This window comes from Artemia sp. Qi Xiang Cuo, chromosome 11 (genome assembly GCF_049724085.1).
Source record: "Artemia sp. Qi Xiang Cuo chromosome 11, ASM4972408v1, whole genome shotgun sequence".
Lineage (NCBI taxonomy): Eukaryota > Metazoa > Arthropoda > Branchiopoda > Anostraca > Artemiidae > Artemia > Artemia sp. Qi Xiang Cuo.
The window spans coordinates 26,082,789-26,102,571 of NC_142804.1; the positions used below are offsets into that span (position 1 = coordinate 26,082,789).

The 19,783-nt window shown below is 37.0% G+C and overlaps 1 protein-coding gene across 1 annotated transcript in view; it reads left to right on the top strand.

Moving 5' to 3' along the window:
- Positions 1-338: 338 nt before the first annotated feature.
- Positions 339-19,783, top strand: part of lolal (longitudinals lacking protein-like) — a 33,321-nt gene continuing 13,876 nt past the window's right edge. Inside the window, exon 1 of the mRNA XM_089096612.1 lies at positions 339-401. The gene's annotated coding sequence lies outside the window, so the exon portion shown is untranslated. The remainder of the gene's footprint in view (positions 402-19,783) is intronic.

Sequence of the window (19,783 nt, forward strand, 5' to 3'; positions counted from 1 at the left end):
TCCAAGCATGTACACTAGAAACTTCTAGAAAACTAGAAAAACTAGTTTTTAGAAACTTCCCTTTTCTGAACTTTAAGAAGAAAATTCTGCTCTGTTTAATAAAAACAAAATTACTCTTTATAATGAGATAGATTTCATTAATTCTGAATACCTCTATCTCTGGCAGAACACTCGAGTAGTTAAATGGTTTTTCTAAGATTTTACTTTTTTCTATGACCAAATAGGGTGATTCTTGAAGGTATTGAACGACCTTAGTTTATCAAATAGAACGACTATTTTTTGTGTCTACAAAGCCAATACTTCAAACGTTGCTCACTTGCTCCTTAAAACACGGCTCTTTATTTCTTCGCTTTCATCGTTGTTGTCACACAATTTTGAATCTTTTGAAATTTACCTCTTAGGTTTGTTTAATTTTGGTTTGGATTCACTTAGCCCAGTTCCCAATGTGTTTGCTTCTTGTAGAAGATAGAGTTGCAACGTGGATAAACTATTTGTTAGCCCAATATTTATAGATACGTAGTTGAGCTAGGTCTTAAGATCAGTTCTGCTAAGCAGTTACAGCTCTTCTCAAAGAAACATAGGCTAGAAAAAAAAGAATAGTGCCTACTTTATGCTCTTTGAGATACTTATAGATGAGTTTATGGCAATTCACACTTCTCCTTATTGGTCCTAGACATAGCCCTAGGCTATATAACCTACAAAGCTAAATATTAAAGTGATGAAATTGTTACTTTTTAATAAGCCTATACACCAAATTTTATTTAATCACACCTAAAAGTTTAGTATCAGTTTAGCATTCCCACTTTCCAAAAGGAAACACTGTAAAATTTTCAATGCTACACTTGGCCTAACACTATAGGCCTAATGGTGAAATTATTACTTAATAATTGAGATTCAACAATTCAATATTGAGAAAATGGTGGAATTGCCTAAGGATGTATAACCTGTTGCTAACAAAGTTCTCAAGGTAAAATTGTACTTTACGTACTTTTGGCTATCATGGAAAGGGGTTAAGCTAGGAAAATGAAACTTTCAGGGATTGGTCTAGGCCTATAGGCTAAAGTATGTCCTGGGAAGGTATTTTGAAGCACCTACCTCCACTCCTTCTCCCTCTAGAGGGCCCTGACCTTTGATGACCTTAAAAAATGTGTTACATGTGATGACCTCTTAGGTTTGTTGAATCTTGGTTTGGATTCACTTAGCTCAGTTCCCAATATGTTTGCTTCTTGTAGAGGATAGAGTTGCAACCTGGATAAACTATATTTTTAACCCAATATTTATAGATAAGTAGTTGAACTAGGTCTTAGGATCAGTATTGCTAAGCAGTTACTAAGCAGTTCAAAGAAACACAGTAAAAAAAGAATAGTGCCTACTTTATGCTCTTTGAGATACTTATAGATGAGTTTATGGCAATTCACCTTTCTCCTTATTGGTCCTAGACATCACCCTAGGCTATATAACCTACAAAGCTAAATATTCTACTTTAGCTACTTTTGGCTATCATGGGAAGGGGTTAAGATAGGAAAATGAAACTTTCAGGGATTGGTCTATAGGCTAAAATATGTCCCAGGAAGGTATTTTGAAGCACCTACCTCCACTCCTCCCTCTTGAGGGCCCTGACCTTTGATGACCTTAAAAAATGTGTTATATATGATGAACTTTAAAAATATTAAATGTATGTTATAAAAGTGAAACCTTGCAAAATAGATCTTCTGCTTAAATGAAGTACAACAAAATTGTTTTCAACTTCACAACCTTGCTAAATCTCAATTTATAAGGTTTTAAAGATATGCAAATACATTTCCTAAATTTTGAAAAAATATTGATATGGATTAAAATTCTACTCAAATAACAGGAATTACATTTTCAGACCTAAAGCCAAAGAAAAAGAAACTGATAACTGACAATTAAGGTAAAATGTTGTTTTGTCAAAATTTCAATAGGTCACCTGTCATTCAGGCAAATTTCAGGGCCCTCTAGAGGGAGAAGGAGTAGAGCTAGGTACTTCAAAATACCTTCCTGGGACATACTTTAATCTGTAGACCCATCCCTGAAAGTTTAATTTTCTTAACCTAACCCCTTTCCAAGATAGCCAAAAGTAGCTAAAATATAACTTTACTATTCTCAAAACAACTAGTTCCTTGGAATGATCATAAATGCATTCAACACAAAGGCTTGGTGCTTCTTATGAAAGCTGTAGTCTATAATAAACCAGACCTGAGACAACAAAGAGAGTAGGGTAAAAAACCAGTATCCAATTGGGCAAAATTATATAAAACTAAAACCCTCACACCTTGTTACCAAAGAGAAATTGAGAAGAATTATATACATATCAATCAATAGCTAAAAATCTAAGCTATGAATCTATATTTTATTATTAAAATTATTTAAGATCAAACACTTAAAATTGTTAGTTTAATGACTTACCTACAAGGACCTCTTTTTAGAAATACCAATTATCCCATTTATATATATATATATATATATATATATATATATATATATATATATATATATATATATATATATATATATATATATATATATATATATATATATATATTCTTTCAGTGTTTCAGTCTTATTTGCATATTAACAGAAAGCTGATTTCCTTCTGATTCTAAAAATATAACTTATTGCTTGATATTTGTTATATAAATCACAAATATTAAATTTAATTGTTCTTTTTAATTGCTTTTCAAAACAGAGACCACATTTTAGTTTATGCTGAAATACTTATTGGTGAAAATTTTTTACTACCTTCCATTACATCATGCTGTGGTGGAAAAGGGGTGGTCCAAAAACCCATCTCTATTTTCCTGGAATGCCAAAGAAAAGTGGTCTTTCCCAAAAAGAGGTCTTTTACCCTATTCAGTGGTTTGAAATTTCTCCTACCTTCATAGCCTGACCACCAGCCATTAAAATCAATATAACAAAATGTATAATAAGATGGCTGAATCTCACAGTTTCCAGTTTCAAAGCCCTTATGCCCATATGGCAAAACAAGACATGTCTTTTTGATGGTTCTGGGGTTTTTGCCCCCCCCCCCCCAGAAGATACCCTGGCAATAGCCAAGATAGCAACTTGGAGATAAGGAAACATGTTAAGAAAACAATTCTTACTTCCCAATATGCAGAATAATCACAGTTAACACATTTTGCATGCAACCTTTCTATACTTTACCCTCCCCATCCCCTACTGTGCAAATATATAGCCCAAACTATATAATTTTCAATGCATTATGCCACCTGTAACTTTTTTTCCAGTTTTTGCTCATCATAGTTGACTTAATTTACAGGTACACAGGGTGAACAACTGAAATGCATTCTGAGAATAGACAAGAAATTTATAATTTGGGCTATGTAATTGCACATCTGGATGGGAGTGGGGTTGGGGGTAAAGTATATTATGGCTGCATGCAAGATGTGTCAACTATGATTATTCTGTATATTATGAAGTAAGAAATGCTTTTCTAAGATAAGAAATATATAATTTGAATTATGTATTTGCATATTAGGAGAGGGGGTAAAATTTAGTGAGGTTGCAACTATGATTATTCTGCATATTATGAAATCAGAATTGTTTTCTTATCTCCAGGTAGCTATCTAGACAAATACCAATACCCACCTGTGGAAAATATCCCCTGAAAAATGCATTCTTGCTGAAAGGAAAATATTCCCAAAAATTTACTCCCCCTCCCCCCTGCAGAAAACTTCTCCCACAAAAAATGTCTGTATCTTCTCCAATAACAAATGCTATCTATAAGCAATAGACAAATTACAAGACTTGAAAAGGTACTTAAACTTCTACCTTAAGAAGGGTAGCAAAACTTCTGCAGCAAACTACAGACCTATCAGCCTTACATGTGTGGCATGCAAGGTCATGGAGAGAATCATAAACAAGCGTATCATTAACCATCTTGAGGCCAACTCACTTATCAGCAGTAGTCAGCATGGTTTTTGCTCAAAGAGATCGGTGGACACAAACCTTCTTGAGTCATATAGTCTTGTAACTGACCTACTAGAGAGAGGATTACCTGTGGATATAATATTGTTGGACCTAGCCAAAGCATTTGACAAGGTTTGTCACTGATACCTCATTCACAGGCTACATACTCTATCTGTTAGTCCACAAGTGGTCAGTTGGACAGAGGACTTTCTGAGGGACAGAACACAGCAAGTGAAAGTGATAACCGGACCAAACAGCCATGTCCTTTCTGACAAAATCAAAGTCACTAGTGGGGTTCCCCAGGGCAGCGTCCTGGGCCCCACCCTGTTCAACATCTACATAAATGAGCTACCCCTCATAGGTCCTGCCAACACCTATTCTTCCATCCAATCCCTCCAAACTGATCTCAACCACATGTGCTCCTGGGTCAAAAGATTCAGCTCCCACTCACAGAAAATCTCAGCCAATGCTAGTAGAGCCCTAGGCATCATCAAACACAGCATCACCAGCTGGAGTAAACATGTAATCACCGAACTCTACAAAAGGATTAGTAAGACCTAGATTGGAGGTAGGGATAATACTGGCCACTCCTTGATTCAAAAAGGACAAGGCAGTTCTTGAGCAAATCCAACAAAGGGCCACTAAGATGACTGTCGGCATAGACAACAAGACACAAATTGAATAGCTGAAGGACCTCAACCTCCCCTCCTTAGTATACAGACAGAAACGTGGAGACATGATACAGGCGCACAAACTCCTCTCAACCAATCGAGAAAATGAGATCCTGGAGATCGACACCTCCCACAAAACACGAGGACACCCTAGACGAATCCGCAAACATCACGCTACAACTGGAGCAAGATGCAATTTCTTCTCGAATCGGATCGAGAACCTCTGGAATAACCTCAAGGAGGACACTGTTGCTGCTGAATCAACAGATGCTTTCAAACGCCATCTGGATGCTGAGTGGAAAAATAGACTGTGGAAGTTTGACTGGGAAGCACCAGAATCTTCCACCAGAATTTAACCAACTACAACAGTCATCACAAGGAGTGATTCAACAGGATCGAAAGTCCTTATTTCACTCCAAGCTGTGATTTAAGGTAATTTTTTTAAGGTAATTAAATTGCAGCTTGAAGCAATCTAGGGTTTTCTCCTTGTAGAGTGCCAGAGTTGACAATTTGAGTTGTATTCAGGATTCTTTAGTGACCAGGTGCACTGTGCTGATCCATAGCTTCCTAGTTGAGTTTACACTGCCTAGAGGACCACTCAGTATCCTGTCTTCATTTGAAGATGTCCCAGGTTTGGGAGTAACTGTTTCTTCAGAGATTTTATTCCAACTGTTGACAATTCTTGAGGGAAAGAATTGAGTGAAGACTTTGGATAGGGTAGGCTGCTTAACAAATTCCAACTGATGGCCTCTAGTTATTGAGTTAGGACCAACAGTGGAAAATAATACCAGGAATGTATTAGCCCTCATTAACTTATAGGTTTAAAGTTTACAATGCGGTTCTCTGATTGTTTTGTAGCTTGGAGGGAGGGAGATACCACAAAGGTTGCATTTTAATGCCAAAACATCCCAGCTCTCATTGAGCCATCAGATAAATACAGAATTAGCTCTAAGGGAGAAACAAGGTGAGTGTTGAGATAGAAATTGATGTATGATCCCCAGGGCTGTAACCAAGATTTTTTTTGGACAGGGGGGGGGGGTACAAAAGAAACTTTAAAAAAAGCACATCAAAAATGTGAAAACAATATATACTCCATTATGATATCTGGTCTATTCTGTTATTATGAAAGTAAGGAGTAACATTAAACCCCAAAAATGAGCAGAACTTATTCTATATTGGAGGGGAAGTGCCCCTTCCTTATCCACACCTCCACCTCATTGTTGCAGAAACTTTGGAGAGTGCTCATTAGATCAGAAATTGAGAGTTGAAGTCCTTTTTTTAGCTCAGTTCACAATTGAGATTTCAAGTCAAAAGTGATTGGAGACCAACCAGCCATGGGGGGGGGGGTATTTTCCAAGGGAGGATTTTCCATGAGGTTTTTTTTGGGGGGGAGGGTAAACACCAGTCACCCTTTTTGATACCTTTATTATGTCAAATGCAGTCTACTCCTGTGAAGCATGGATGCTGAAAGTTGATAGCAAGAATTAACCTGCAGAGTTTAAAACTAAATGTCTCTTGCTGAATTGCCAGGCTACCAACCTTGAGTGAATCTCAAACATCAAACTCCTTAAGTGCCTTAAAATCCAACAAACAAACTGCACAATAATCCAGCTCCAGCAACTTTAGTGCATTGGCCACATCCATCATGAGTCAATCCAGTCTCCAAAAAAGCATTTCACAGTTCTAGAACATTTTCATGGTTCTAGTATTGTGTTACCCCTCTGCTCCAAAGAGGTAGGAGAAAAAAAAATTGCACCTCACTGCCTTTCAGACCTTCTTTGTCTAGCAGAATACTACAAGGCATACAAAAGGAACAGCCTTGCCATTACAAAGACACCAAGACAACCTTGAAGGGCGAATAGGACTTAAGTCAAAGTTGTTTCCTCTTTTTTTATTCACAAACTCATTTAAAATAGTATTTTTTTTCCTCTAATATTTAATCATGCTCAGTTTGACATCTTTGAGTCTACACAGCAGATACCCATTATACAATAGAAACAACAGCAAAGAACTATATTATTCAGGCTATATATAGGTCCATCAGGAAGTGGGGCAATGATGATGGATGCATTGTTGGGTAATGAATTATGTTAAAAAGGAGCATAAAATAAAGAATCTAATGGTACTATATTTATTTACTAGGTACTATGGACATATTGTTGAGTGTATATGATTTATGTTATATATTTGTCTATATATTTTAAGTTTTATAAGTATTTGTTTTTATTTTGCTTGTAAAGACTTTACCCTGTTAAAGACTGTAAAGCACTCTAGTCACAGGATTATTGTGTTCAAAAACTAAACAAGAGTTTTTAAAGATCATAAATTTATATTTATGTATACAATGTATTTCAAACAGTTCATCTCAAACTATAATTAAGGAGTTACTCAGTCCAATAGTAACCAAAAATATAGAAAAAGGACCCTTCATAACAAATACTTCAAAAGAATTGCATTTTATTGATTCCAAATATATAAAACTCAATAAGTTTGATTCTACCCATCAAAAGCCTCAAACTGAGAAAATTTACCCGATTTTGAGGAATGGGTAAAACACTCCCAAAAAGGCAATAGATCTTAATGATCTGCACATTATCAAATAATGAGCCCTTTCTTCTTGGATCTTCTTTGCTTATTTTGAAAAAACTTATTTTGTGGAAATTCGTTTTTTTAATTAATTTCAGTTTGTTCTATATTAACATAGTCTTTTTCAGGGAAAAGAAAATAATAGTTTGAATTTTTCCAGTTTTTTCAAGAAATTTGGCTTGCTATTTGTATGCTGGAAAAACATTTTCTGCAATTTAAAACAGCATAAACCCTTTTGAAAATCATGACGCAAATAGCAGTGTTTAATTTAGTTATATACATCCTCTAGTTAACCTGATAGATAAAACTTAATACCATTCCCAAAAAATTATATTTATGCTCTTTCACAACCTAGATACACTTACACTCCTTTGATTTAGTGAAATTTAGAGCAGAAGTAGTAATATAAGTAACTCGAAAAGTTTGAGCTTAATACCCTCAGTCATTCTTGGTATATTGCTGAAATGTCTTATTGGTAAGTATGTTTTGATTTAATTTTAAAGCAACATTTAGTTTTTACGCATAATGGGCAAATATATAGCTACTAAACTGAGATATAGTTACTAGACTGTTCAGCTATGCTGAACAAAATGGCTGTCTTAAAATTTTGATTGAAAGCGTCTGGAAAATTGAGAGCTAAAGAGGAGGGCTGATTGCCCTTCAATCACTTTTGACTCTAAGAAGGTACTAGAGCTTTAAATTTTGAATCAAATTAGCTCCTTTAAAATATCAATGATATTACTAGCTATAATAGAGCATTCTGCCTATGTCCTTATATGCCCTATTTTGCTTATATGCCCTTTCAATACCTGCATGCATATAGTTTTTTTGTTTAAAAGGTTTCAACTTAATGCAAAAGTGATGTTAGTTGCAGTAACCATAAAAGCAGCATTAAATGTATACACACAATAAAAAGGGCACTATAACTTCCTATTTAAAATCAAATGAGACCCATCTGAATTTAATGCAACCATCCACTCCATATAAACCTTATATACCCCCAGGGCATAACTTACAGCCCTTGCCCCAGGGCTCTTGGGGGTTGTACCAACCCTGGAGGCTGTGTTGTTTATTCTTTGGACTATTTTAAACAAAATACAATCACACAATTTCAATCAGATACATTTGGTGAAAAGAGAGGTAGTTTGGGGGGGGGGGGGCTACTTGACCTTTATTACTATTGAATCTTAAAAGGGAACTAGAACATCCTATTTCAACTGAATGAGCCAACTCTAAAGTTTATACAACCATCCCTTCCATAAGAACCTTAAATGCCCCAAGGGCATAATTTACAATCCCTGTCCTCAAGCTCTAGTGGTTTTTATCAACCTCAAAAGCCTTGTTTTATGATCTTTGGACTATTTTGAATAAAAGGAGTGTCTAAAAATATCTATTGGATACATCTTGGGAAAACAACATGTTTGTGTGTGTGTGTGTGGGGGGGGGGAGGGGTAGCTGCAATCTGACCACTTTTCTTAAGAAGGGCACTAGAACTTCTTATTACCAATCCAATGAGTCCCCTCCAAAACATATGCAAACACCCTCTCTATAAGGATCTTATATGCCCCCAGGGCATAATTTACAACCCTTTCCCTGTGAGCTGTAGGGGGGGGGGTCTTCCTCACAGACATGAATTTCAAAAGCTTCAACTATAATGAATAAAATTGTTATCTCCAAATTTTGATTGGAGGTGTTAGGGGAAGTGACGAGTGTTGAGGGGGGAGGGGGGGGGGGGCTCTTTGCTCTCAAATCACTGACTCTTAAAAAGGGCACTATAACATCCAATTTCAAATCAAATAAGCCTTGTCTGAAGTTTATATAACCACCCATTCCATATCAGGGCACTGGGGGGTTGTGTCACCTCTAGAGATATTATTATACGTTCTTTGGACTATTTTGAACAACATCACTACCTGATAATTTCAATCAGATGTGTTTGGTGAAAAGAGGGGTTGTCAGGGAGGTGAGGGGGAGTCTAAATACCCTCCTTCACTTTTGACACTTCAAATGGAACTAGAACTTCCAATTTTCAACCAAATGAGCCTCTTCTAAAGTTATACAACCATCCCTTCCATAAAAACTTTAAATACCCTACAGCATAACTTACAACCTTGTCACTAGGCTCTGGTGGTTTGTTTCAGCCCCAAAAGCCTTACTATATGATCTTTGGAATGTTTTGAATAACATGACTGTCTCAAAATTTTTTATTCAATGTATTTTGGGAAAACAGGACATGTTGATGGGGGGGGGTAACTGCCTACTGATCTTGACTCTTATAAAGGGCACTAGAAATTCAGATTACCAATTCAATGAGTCCCCTCTGAAGTATATACAACCACCCTTTCCATAAAGACCTTTATATGCCCCCAGGGCATAACTTACAACCCTTGCCCTGAGAGCTGTGGGGGCAGGGGTGTCTTCCTCAAAGACATAATTTCTGGACTCTTCAACTACAATAAACACAATTTATGTCTCCAAATTTTGATTGAATGTCTTTGGGGGAATGATGAGCATTAGGTGGAAGGGGGGGGGGGGGGTTGCTCTCAAATCACTTTTGACTCTTAACCCTCTCACAGGCGAATTTCAAAATCTTTCAGTATCACATTTTGAAGGCACTTTTTTCAGACCAAAAAATAGCAAAGATCCTCATGTGGATGTTGCCCATTATGGATGCAGGTGAAAACACTCAGGGCAAAAAGGAGTTTGACACTTTTTACTCTTGAAATGTGTTTTACATTTACAGGTCTGCTTGCAGCACCTTGATGGGTTTTTCTTTTTTGGATTTTGAGGGCCAATGCCTTTGTATGGATTATTTTGATGGACTTTGTCTTAAGGAACACAGGAAAGGCATTGGGAGACCACAGAATCAAATGGGGAGGAAAGTTGATGATTTAAGCATCCTAGATGAAAGTGTGAGCAAAATGAATGAAGTTTTAGAGGTTTTGCAAGTTCAGGGTTCCAAAATAGGTTTGTAAATTAATGTTAAGAAGACTAAGTCACTAAGGCTAGGAATAAGTGGAGATGAAAAGGTGATGTTGGGTAATGAAAAGATTGATCAGGTCGACAGCTTCACTTACCTTGGTAGTATTATTAGTGAAGATGTTAAAAGTAGAATAGCCAGGGCTCATGGTATTTTTTCACAGTTAAAAAAAGTTTTGAAGAATAGGGAAATAAGTCTGCAAACCAAGATTAGAATATTAGAAGGTACAGTGAAGACAGTGGTCAAATATTGCTCTGAAGCATGGGTGCTCTGAAAAGCAGATGAAGATTTGCTAGATGTTTTTTAGAGAAATTGCTTAAGGATTGTTCTGGGTACCAGGCTGACTGACCATATTTCAAACAATAGGCTATACAAAAAATGTGGTTCAATACCACTCTCTATGGCTATAATGAAAGAAAGATTGAGGTAGCTAGGGCATGTTGTGCAGACGAAGGATGACCGATTGCCAAAGATTGTTCTTTTTGGCCAACTTTCTAGGGCTAAATGGAAAGCAGGTCGTCCATGTCTGAGGTGGGAGTATGTCATAAAGAAAGATTTAAAGGAAATGGGAACTTTGTGGGTGGGTGTAAAAAGGGGGGCTTTGAATAGATTGGGATGGAGGAGGAACATGCATAGCTGTGTTGGTCTCAGGCGGCTTGGTGCTGAGGTGAGTTGTTAGTAGTAGTAGTAGTAGACGACCTCAATGCCAAGGACTTGTACACATCCTAACCATACCCTTGTTCAGAAGTGACACTGCAACACACACTTTGAATTCCAGAAGGTCAGATTTGGTTCCAGGCACAAGTTTGCAATGAATAATCTAGGAATTGACAACAGTAATATCAATAAAATGATGAAATAGGAATTAATGTGATGTGAGAGAGTCCAAGAGGACAACATCCTCCCATTCATTTATTGTATTATTTGACAGAGAATGGTCTTTCAACACCTACTTTCTTCTTCTCTGAGCTACTCCATCTCTCTACAATATTAACTGGATGGTATGCAATGTATGAGGAGCATAGGTGAACAAGGTTGTTGTCTTTCCACTGCAACACAGTGATGGATTCTGCTGACAGTGCATATGATGCCAATCCTCTGTGTTTCTTTTTCATTTCTTTCTCTCAAACCCAAACACAGTGTACCAACGCTGTAAATATTTTCTTTTGCTAACGTTTTTACAAGAGTAATTAAAGTGAAGAAGTTGTTGAAATACACCTTTGCATTCTTCTTTTCAAGACCACAACAAAGACAAAAAACAAAATCAATACCTAAGCCATGTTTGGAGGTCTGAGTGCAACTGCTGCTTCCCTGGTAAGGTTCAAAGTCTTAATGTATCCTGACACACCAGAATGCACCCAAATCTTAAAGCTCCATTTTGTTGGTTTTGACACCATATTTTGTTTTAGGCTACTCCTGCCTTTGAAAGGTAGCATCATTTCATTAACCAAAATACCTTGCTCTCTTCACTTTAGTTTTCTGGGCAACACTGCTTACTGATGGCATAGAATTGTTGGTACTAACTGTGTTACACCTATCTGTAAGCTTGGTTGATATACTATCAGCTGGTTGCTTACTAGAATAAGTTCTTATCTTTTTGAGGAAGGGGGTGGCTCTTCATTATTTGAATGGCTTTCAGATACAACCTCAGTACTTGGTTGCGTAATTATGTTGTGACTGAAGACAGTTTCTGCAGCTTCAGATGAGACTCTGGCTAGGTCTCATCTGTCCTCTTCATCACTTGTAAGACCTACATCTGACTCTTTGTAATTGATGTCACTTTTCTTGTCAAATATGATTTTGATGGCTTCTTTGTCAGTCAACTTACTTTGCATTTGCAAAAGAAAAATTTGCTTTGTCATTATCAGTTTTCTTTCATTTTTTACACTAGACAACAAACTGGCAAAATACTCAAACATGAACATGATGAACATGATCACCATCTACCTAAATCAGAGTGATAATGTCAACTTCCATGGTTAGGTACCTCTTCAGATGTGTTACTATTAGTAGGGCACTGTCCTCAGATGTAGACTCTGCATCAGGAACGAATTCAGGCAATGTCCTCATGAGTGGACAAAAAGAAGATGGCCACAAATCCTAACCTAAATGCTTGTAAAACAAAAAAGCAGCCAGCATATAGGCAATAGGCTAGTTAATACTGGACAAATTTCCCGCAACTCAATAACTTCTAGGTTAGATACAAAAAAAATCAAGAATTTGAACTCACCTTTTGTATGTCAGCACAATAAATATTCCTTATATTGACTGCCACCTTTTGTAGGTTTTGAAACTGTTTGGTATATGCCTAGTATGGTACAATAGAAACACCTATTGAAAAGAAATAGCACTGAAGTTCTGGTAAAAAAAAAAAAACAGTGAGTTTTCAGCTGGAGGAGGGTCAAGGCAAAGTGTCCTCAAAAAGCACCAGTGCCTGCAGGAGGGTTAACAAAGGGTACTATAACTTTCAATTTTAAATCAAAAGAGCACCGTCTGAAGTTTATGCAACCACCCATTCCATAAAAACCTTATACAACCTGAGGGCAGGGTTGCCACTGAATGTGAAAAAAATCACCATTTTCTCTTAGAATAAATCACCAAAAGGCCAATTAGTTGTAAAACATTTTACTATGCCAAATAGGTCCTTATTTTTAAGCAATTTTCATACCTAGGTATTTTTGTATTATTCCAATGCATATTTATACCTATTTCTGGTGAATTTACGCTTTTTACTGGTATTTAATATTTAGGTGAATTTTTACAAGCTACCAGTTTCTACTAGTCTTCAGAACAAAGAGAAGCATTTTATATACCAAAAGATTTTAAATGCCACATTCCTATGGATTTTGTTCAGAACTAATTACAGTTTTCATTTTTTGTGTTCATTTCCAGATGTTGCAGATTCTTAGACTTAAAGACAAAGAGAAAATTTGTTTTTAAAAAATGTACTTGCCTACAGTAGATTTAAGACTATTTTGTACCAAAGCACCAAAAATGGATGAAATTCACAAAATTTGTGCTTTTGGCATCAATTTTAGTCCAAATTTTTAGCATGTATTTCCACTTATTACAGAGTTGACAATTGTAAGCTTTTTGTTTTCTTACCAATAACTATCAACTAGCTGCATTACTGCTTAAGAATGAAATGGAACAAAAACCTATCCCAAATAAAAAAGATTTGGTAAACATTCAGGTGAAACCTTTGGAGAGTTATCCTTCCTACATTTTGTCCTTTTTTGGCCAGAAAATATGTTTTGGCTTTAAAACAGAGGGACATCAGAATAACAAAATATTATACAATTATGACTTTCTACACAAAATCTCTTCAAATATTTCTTGTCTTTTTTGTATTAAAAAACAAAATTAATGAATTAGGAACTAAAGGAAAAATTCATTGATCATCATAACTTATTTGTAATTTCTTTTTCATGGAAGAAGACACAGAAGATTCAATGTGGATAAAAAATAGGGTGTGACTTATGTTTATATCTTTCCTAGTTCTTCATAAATTTAACAACTTGAAAATAAAACAAGATTTTTCAGCTTCTTCTTGAATTTAAATAAAACACTTGTACTAACTATTGAACTCCAAGAAAAAATAGCAAAATACGATTTTTCAACTGTCAACAGAACATAATGACTGCATTCAATTATAAAAAAAAATGCCTGGGTACAATCAGTTTTTATTATTAATCTTCTTGAACTTCCATTTCCCTCCATTTTTTGTCTTTGACACAGGTACATTAAGTATGTCCCAGAATGGATCTGGGACAAACCTATGCACATGCATGAGAGACTAAATGGCACTGGGGCCTGTTTTGCAGGGGGCTCTTAATGAGCCTGTTTTGCAAAGGTGCTCTTCAATACTTCCATGAACCTGGAGAGGGTTGAGAACACAAAATTTCCACCACCATCATTACAAACCCTAAAAAAACTGCGCAGGTTCTAGCTTGGTGTTTTTTCTGATTTCATCATCAACATGCGGAAGCATTTTCCACTTGGTGTTGAGCAAGTCTTTTTCAATGTTAAAAGTTACAGAAAATCTACTGTGCATCAAAGCAATAGAGAGAATCACTCCAGAAATGACAGTTGTCAGATGAAAACATTTGAGCTGATTCAGAAGAGGATCACAGGTGTTGATTTGTGATTTAATTTGCAAACATAGCTTTTAATAGAAAGTGACTAATTTAAACAACACATTGTTCAATATTTTTTCCCATCTTACTAGTATCCACTTAAGAAATTTACTCCAATTTGCAGATTATCAGGCTTTGTAAAGGACACTCTAGATGGTCAATCATTTTGATAAAAAGCTTCCATCAATCAATTTATTAAAGCATGATTGACCATCTAGGAATCTGTTTGACACTTGAGTCAAATGTTGATGGTGATTGATAGAAAGTTTGAATGACTCAATTGGTTCTTAGATGGTCAGTCAGGCTTTAATCAATTGATTGACCGAAGCTTTTGATCAAAATGATTGACTGTCTAGGGTGTCCTTAACGTCTATAGCAAATGCGCTAGTGTGAGCCAAAACATCTGCTTTGATGAAATTTGCGATTATCTTTCTTCAAGCAGCTTTTCACCTTATCAGAGGCAACGCTATAGCATTGCCTATAGTAAAGGCCATATGGCTCCAATGTTTCATTATTATTATTTTTTTTTTTTCCCAGAGGCACTTCATATGGAAGAGGTCGTCGTAGAAACTTCAAAGGGGGCTCATTCGATTCGAAATCGAGAGTTCTAGTGCCCTTTTTAAGATTCGAAAGTGATTGGAGGGCAACTAGCCCCCCCCCCCCTGCCCATCATTCTCCCAAACACATCCAATCTAAATTTTGTGATAGCCATTTTGCTCAGCATAGTTGATTTCCAGATTGAAAATATTTTTTTGAGGAGGACACTCCCCCACAACCCTCAGAGCAAGGGTTTTAAGTTATGCCCTGGGGGCTTATAAGGTTTTTATAGAAAGCGTTGTCATAGGAACTTGAAAAAAAAGGTTCATTTGATTGGAAATTCACAGGGCTAGTGCCCTTTTTAATAGTTGAAAGTGATTGGAGGGCAAATAGCCCCCCCCACACACCCATCATTACCCCAAACACATCCAATCAAAATTTTGAGATAGCGATTTTGTTCAGTATAGTTGATTTCCAGATAGGAAATATATTTTTGAGAAGAACACTCCCCCACAACCCTCAGGGCAAGGGTTTTAAGTTATGCCCTGGGGGTATATAAGGTTTTTATAGAAGGTGTTGTCGTAGAAACTTCAAAACAGGCTCATTCAATTGGAAATTCAAAGGGCTAGTGCCCTTTTTAATAGTCAAAAGTGATTGGATCGCAACTAGCCCCCACGCCCATAATTCCCTCAAACACATCCAATCAAAATTTTGAGATAGCCATTTTGTTCAGTGTAGTTTTAAGTTCTGGAAATTAGGTCTTTGAGGATGACAATTCCCCCACAGCCCTCAGGGCAAGGGTTGTAAGATATAACCTGGGGGCATATGAGGTTTTGTATAGACAACGTTGTTGTAGAAACTTCAGAAGGAGCTCATTTGATTGGAATTTTAAATGGCTAGTTCCCTTTTTAATAGTCGAAAGTGGTTCTAAGGCAACTGACACCCCTTCCACGCCCACCATTTCCCCAAACACATCCAATCAAAATTTTGATATAGCCATTTTGTTCAAGTTAGTTGAAAGTTCTGGAAATTATATATTTGAGCAGGACACTTCCACCGCAGTCTTCAGGGCAAAGGTTGCAAGCAATGCCCTAGGGGCAAATTTTAGTCTTATGAAAGGAATTGTCATATCAACTTCACGAAAACTCTATTTGACTAGACATTGAAAGCTCTAGTTTACTTTTTAAGAGTAGAAACACATCGGAGGATAACCAGCTCCCCCCCAGAGCCTTTTTTTCACAAATGCATCCAATAAAAATTTTAAGATAGCTATTTTGTTAAAAATAGTTCAAAGATAATATAACAAAAATTCTGTTGTCAACACAACCCCCCAAGGCACAGGGGCAGGCGTTGTAAGTTATGCCCTGGGGGCATATATGGGTCTTATGGAAGGGATGCTTGTATTAATTTCAAAGAGGGCTCATCTGAATGGAAATTGAAAGTTCTAGTTCATTTTTTGAAAGTCAAAAGAGATTGGAGGGCAACTAGCCCCCACCCCACTTTTCCCCCCAATGCATCCAATAAAAATTTGAGAAAGCCATTAAGTTTAAAATTGCTCAAAAGTCACATAACAAAAACTCAGGTGTCATCACAATCCCCCAGGGCCCAGGGACAGGCGTTGTAACTTTTGCCCTGGGGTATATATGGTTCTTATGAAAGGGATGCTCGTATAAACTTCAGAGAGTGCTCATTTGATTGGAAACTGAAAGCTTGAGATCACTTTTTAATAGTCAAAAGAGATCCGAGGGCAGCTAGCCCCCCCCCACGCCTTCTTTTTCAAAGCCCATCTGATGAAAATTTTGAGATAGATATCTTGTTAAAAATAGTTCAAAGGTCGGATAAGAAAAAATCCGGTGTCAATAGAACCCCCAAGGGCACAGGGGAAGGCGTTCTAACTTATAACCTAAGGGCATGTATGGTTCTTATGAAAGGGATGCTCGTATAAACTTCATAGAGGACCCATTTGAATGGAAATTGAAAGTTCTAGTTCACTTTTTAAGAGTCAAGAGAGTTAACTGTCTGCTACAAAATTTGAGATAGCCAGTGATTTGAAAATTCTTCAAAAATTAGATAACAAAAACTCCCCCCAGAGCCCGGGGGATAGGCATTGTAAGTTTTGTCCTGGGGCAGGCGTTGTAAGTTATGCCCTGGGGGCATATATGGGTCTTATGGAAGGGATGCTTGTATTAATTTCAAAGAGGGCTCATCTGAATGGAAATTGAAAGTTCTAGTTCATTTTTTTAGAGTCAAAAGAGATTGGAGGGCAACTAGCCCCCCCCACCCCCCTTTTCCCCAAATGCATTCAATAAAAATTTGAGAAAGCCATTAAGTTAAAAATTGCTCAAAAGTCAGATAACAAAAATTCAAGTGTCATCATAACCCCCCAGGGCCCAGGGACAGGCGTTGTAAGTTATGCCCTGGGCATATATTGTTTGTATGGAAGGGATGCTCATATAAACTTCAGAGAGGGATATTGGAAGTTCGAGCTCACTTTTTAATAGTCAAAAGAGATCCGAGGGCAGCTAGCTCCCCCCCCACGCCTTCTTTTTCAAAGCCCATCTGATGAAAATTTGAGATAGATATTTTGTTAAAAATAGTTCAAAGGTCGAATAAGAAAAAGTCGGTGTCAATAGAACCCCCAGGGCACAGGGGAAGGCGTTCTAAGTTATAACCTAAGGGCATGTATGGTTCTTATGAAAAGGATGCTTGTATAAACTTCATAGAGGACCCATTTGAATGGAAATTGAAAGTTCTAGTTCACTTTTTAAGAGTCAAGAGAGTTAACCGTCTGCTACAAATTTTGAGATAGCCAGTGTTTTGGAAATTCTTCAAAAATTAGATAATAAAAACTCCCCCCAGAGCCCGGGGGATATGTATTGTAAGTGTTGTCCTGGGGGTGTATATGGTTCTTGTGAAAGGGATGCTTGTATAAACTTCAGAGGGAGCTCATTTGATTGGAAATTGAAAGTTCTAGTTCAATTTTGAAGAGTCAAAAGATATCAGAGGGCAACTAGCCCCCCCCCCGCACATACACCCTTTTTTCCCAAGCCCATCCAATAAATTTTATAATAGACATTTCATTAAAAATAGTTCAAAGGTCAGATAAGAAAAATTCCTGTGTTGACAGAACCCGCCAGGGCCTGGAGGCAGGCGTTATGAGTAATGCTCTAGGGGTATATATATATTTCTTATGGAAGGGATGCTCGTGTAAACTTTGGAGAGGGCTCGTTTGATTGGAATTTTAAAGTTCTTGTTCACCCTTTAAGAGTTAAAAGAGATCGGAGGGCAACTAGCCCCCCCCCTCCTTCACGCCCTAACTGCATCAGGTAAAAATATCGAGGTAGGCATTTTGTTAAAAATAGTTCAAAGTTCTGATAACAAAAAACTTTAGCGTCAACAAAGCCCCTCAGGGGCCGACGGTAGATATTATAAATTTTTCTATGGGGGTATATCTGATTGTCATGGAAGTGATGCTCGTATAAAATTCCTAGAGGGCTCATTTGATTGGAAATTGAAAGTTGTAATTCACTTTTTAAGAGTCAAAAGTGATTGGAGGGCAGCTAGCCCCCCCCCCCATACTCCATTTATTTTTTTCCCAGAGGCAATTCATATAGAAGGGGTTGTAGTAGAAACTTAAAATGGGGATTGTTCGACTTTAAATCGAGAGTTCTGATGCCTTTTTTAAGGGTCAAAAGTGATCGGAGGGCAACTAGCCCCCCCCCCAAGCCCTTTTCCCCCAAATACACCTGATAAAAATTTGGGGTAGCCATTTGGTTAAAAATAGTTCAAAGATCATATAACAAAAACTGCTTTATGTATGGCCATATTGTTAAAAATAGTTCAAAGGTAGGTTAAGAAATACTCCTATGTTGACACAACCCCCCCCCCCAGGGCCAGGGCAGGCATGGTAAGTATTGTTCTAGGGGTATATATGGTTCTTATGGAAGGTATGCTTGTATAAACTTCAGAGAGGGTTCATTTGAATGGAAATTAAAAGTTGTAGTTCATTTTCTCAGAGTGAAAAAAGATCGGAGGGCAACTTGCCCCTCCCACCCCCCACGTCTTTGGGTGTATCGGATGGATAAACCCATCCGATAAAAATTTCATGTGACCATTTTGTTAAAAACAGTTCAACCATCAGATATTAAAACTCCAGGGTCAACACAACCCCCCAGGGCCCAGGGATGGGCGTTGTAAGTTATACTCTCGGGCAAGGACGTACGCAGGGGGGGGGGGGGCCTCCGGGCCCGCCTACCCCGCCCCACGAAATCTCATGATTTTTTCATTTTCCCATAATTTTCTGATTTTTCTCACAGAATGATGGGTTTAAAGGATTTGTGCCCCTCCCCCGAAACAAATTCCTGCGTACGTGCCTGAGTCAAAAGAGACCGAAGCTTAATCTAGTCCTCCCACGCCCTTTTTCCCCAAACCCATCCCATAAAAATTTTGAGATAGCAATTTTGTTAAAAATATTTGAAACGTCAGATGATAGATACTCCGAGGTTTACACAAGCCAATTAATTAGCTTGGATATTGCTACTCTGATATCAGCTTTCATACTTTGATGAATATTTGATTATTTTTTTTTAAGTTTGATTTTGAAATAAGGAATTTTTATAAACGTGAAATTTGTTGCAATCAAAAACTAACAAAAATTAAATTAAAAAAAAACTTTCCGAGAAACAAGTTTTCAAAGAAAATGAATGGCAATTTTAAAGTTAAGCTCAGCATATACAAATGAATTTGAAAATTAATACTCAAAACGAACAGAAATTACTATTAAAGAATAAATGAAACCCAAAACGAACAGAAATTAAATAAAGAATCATAGCAAAAACATACAACAAGCAATAATATAAATGAATAAATAGATCTTAAAGCGAGTAATGCTTAGATTGAATATAAAAATCAAGCTTAAGACGAAA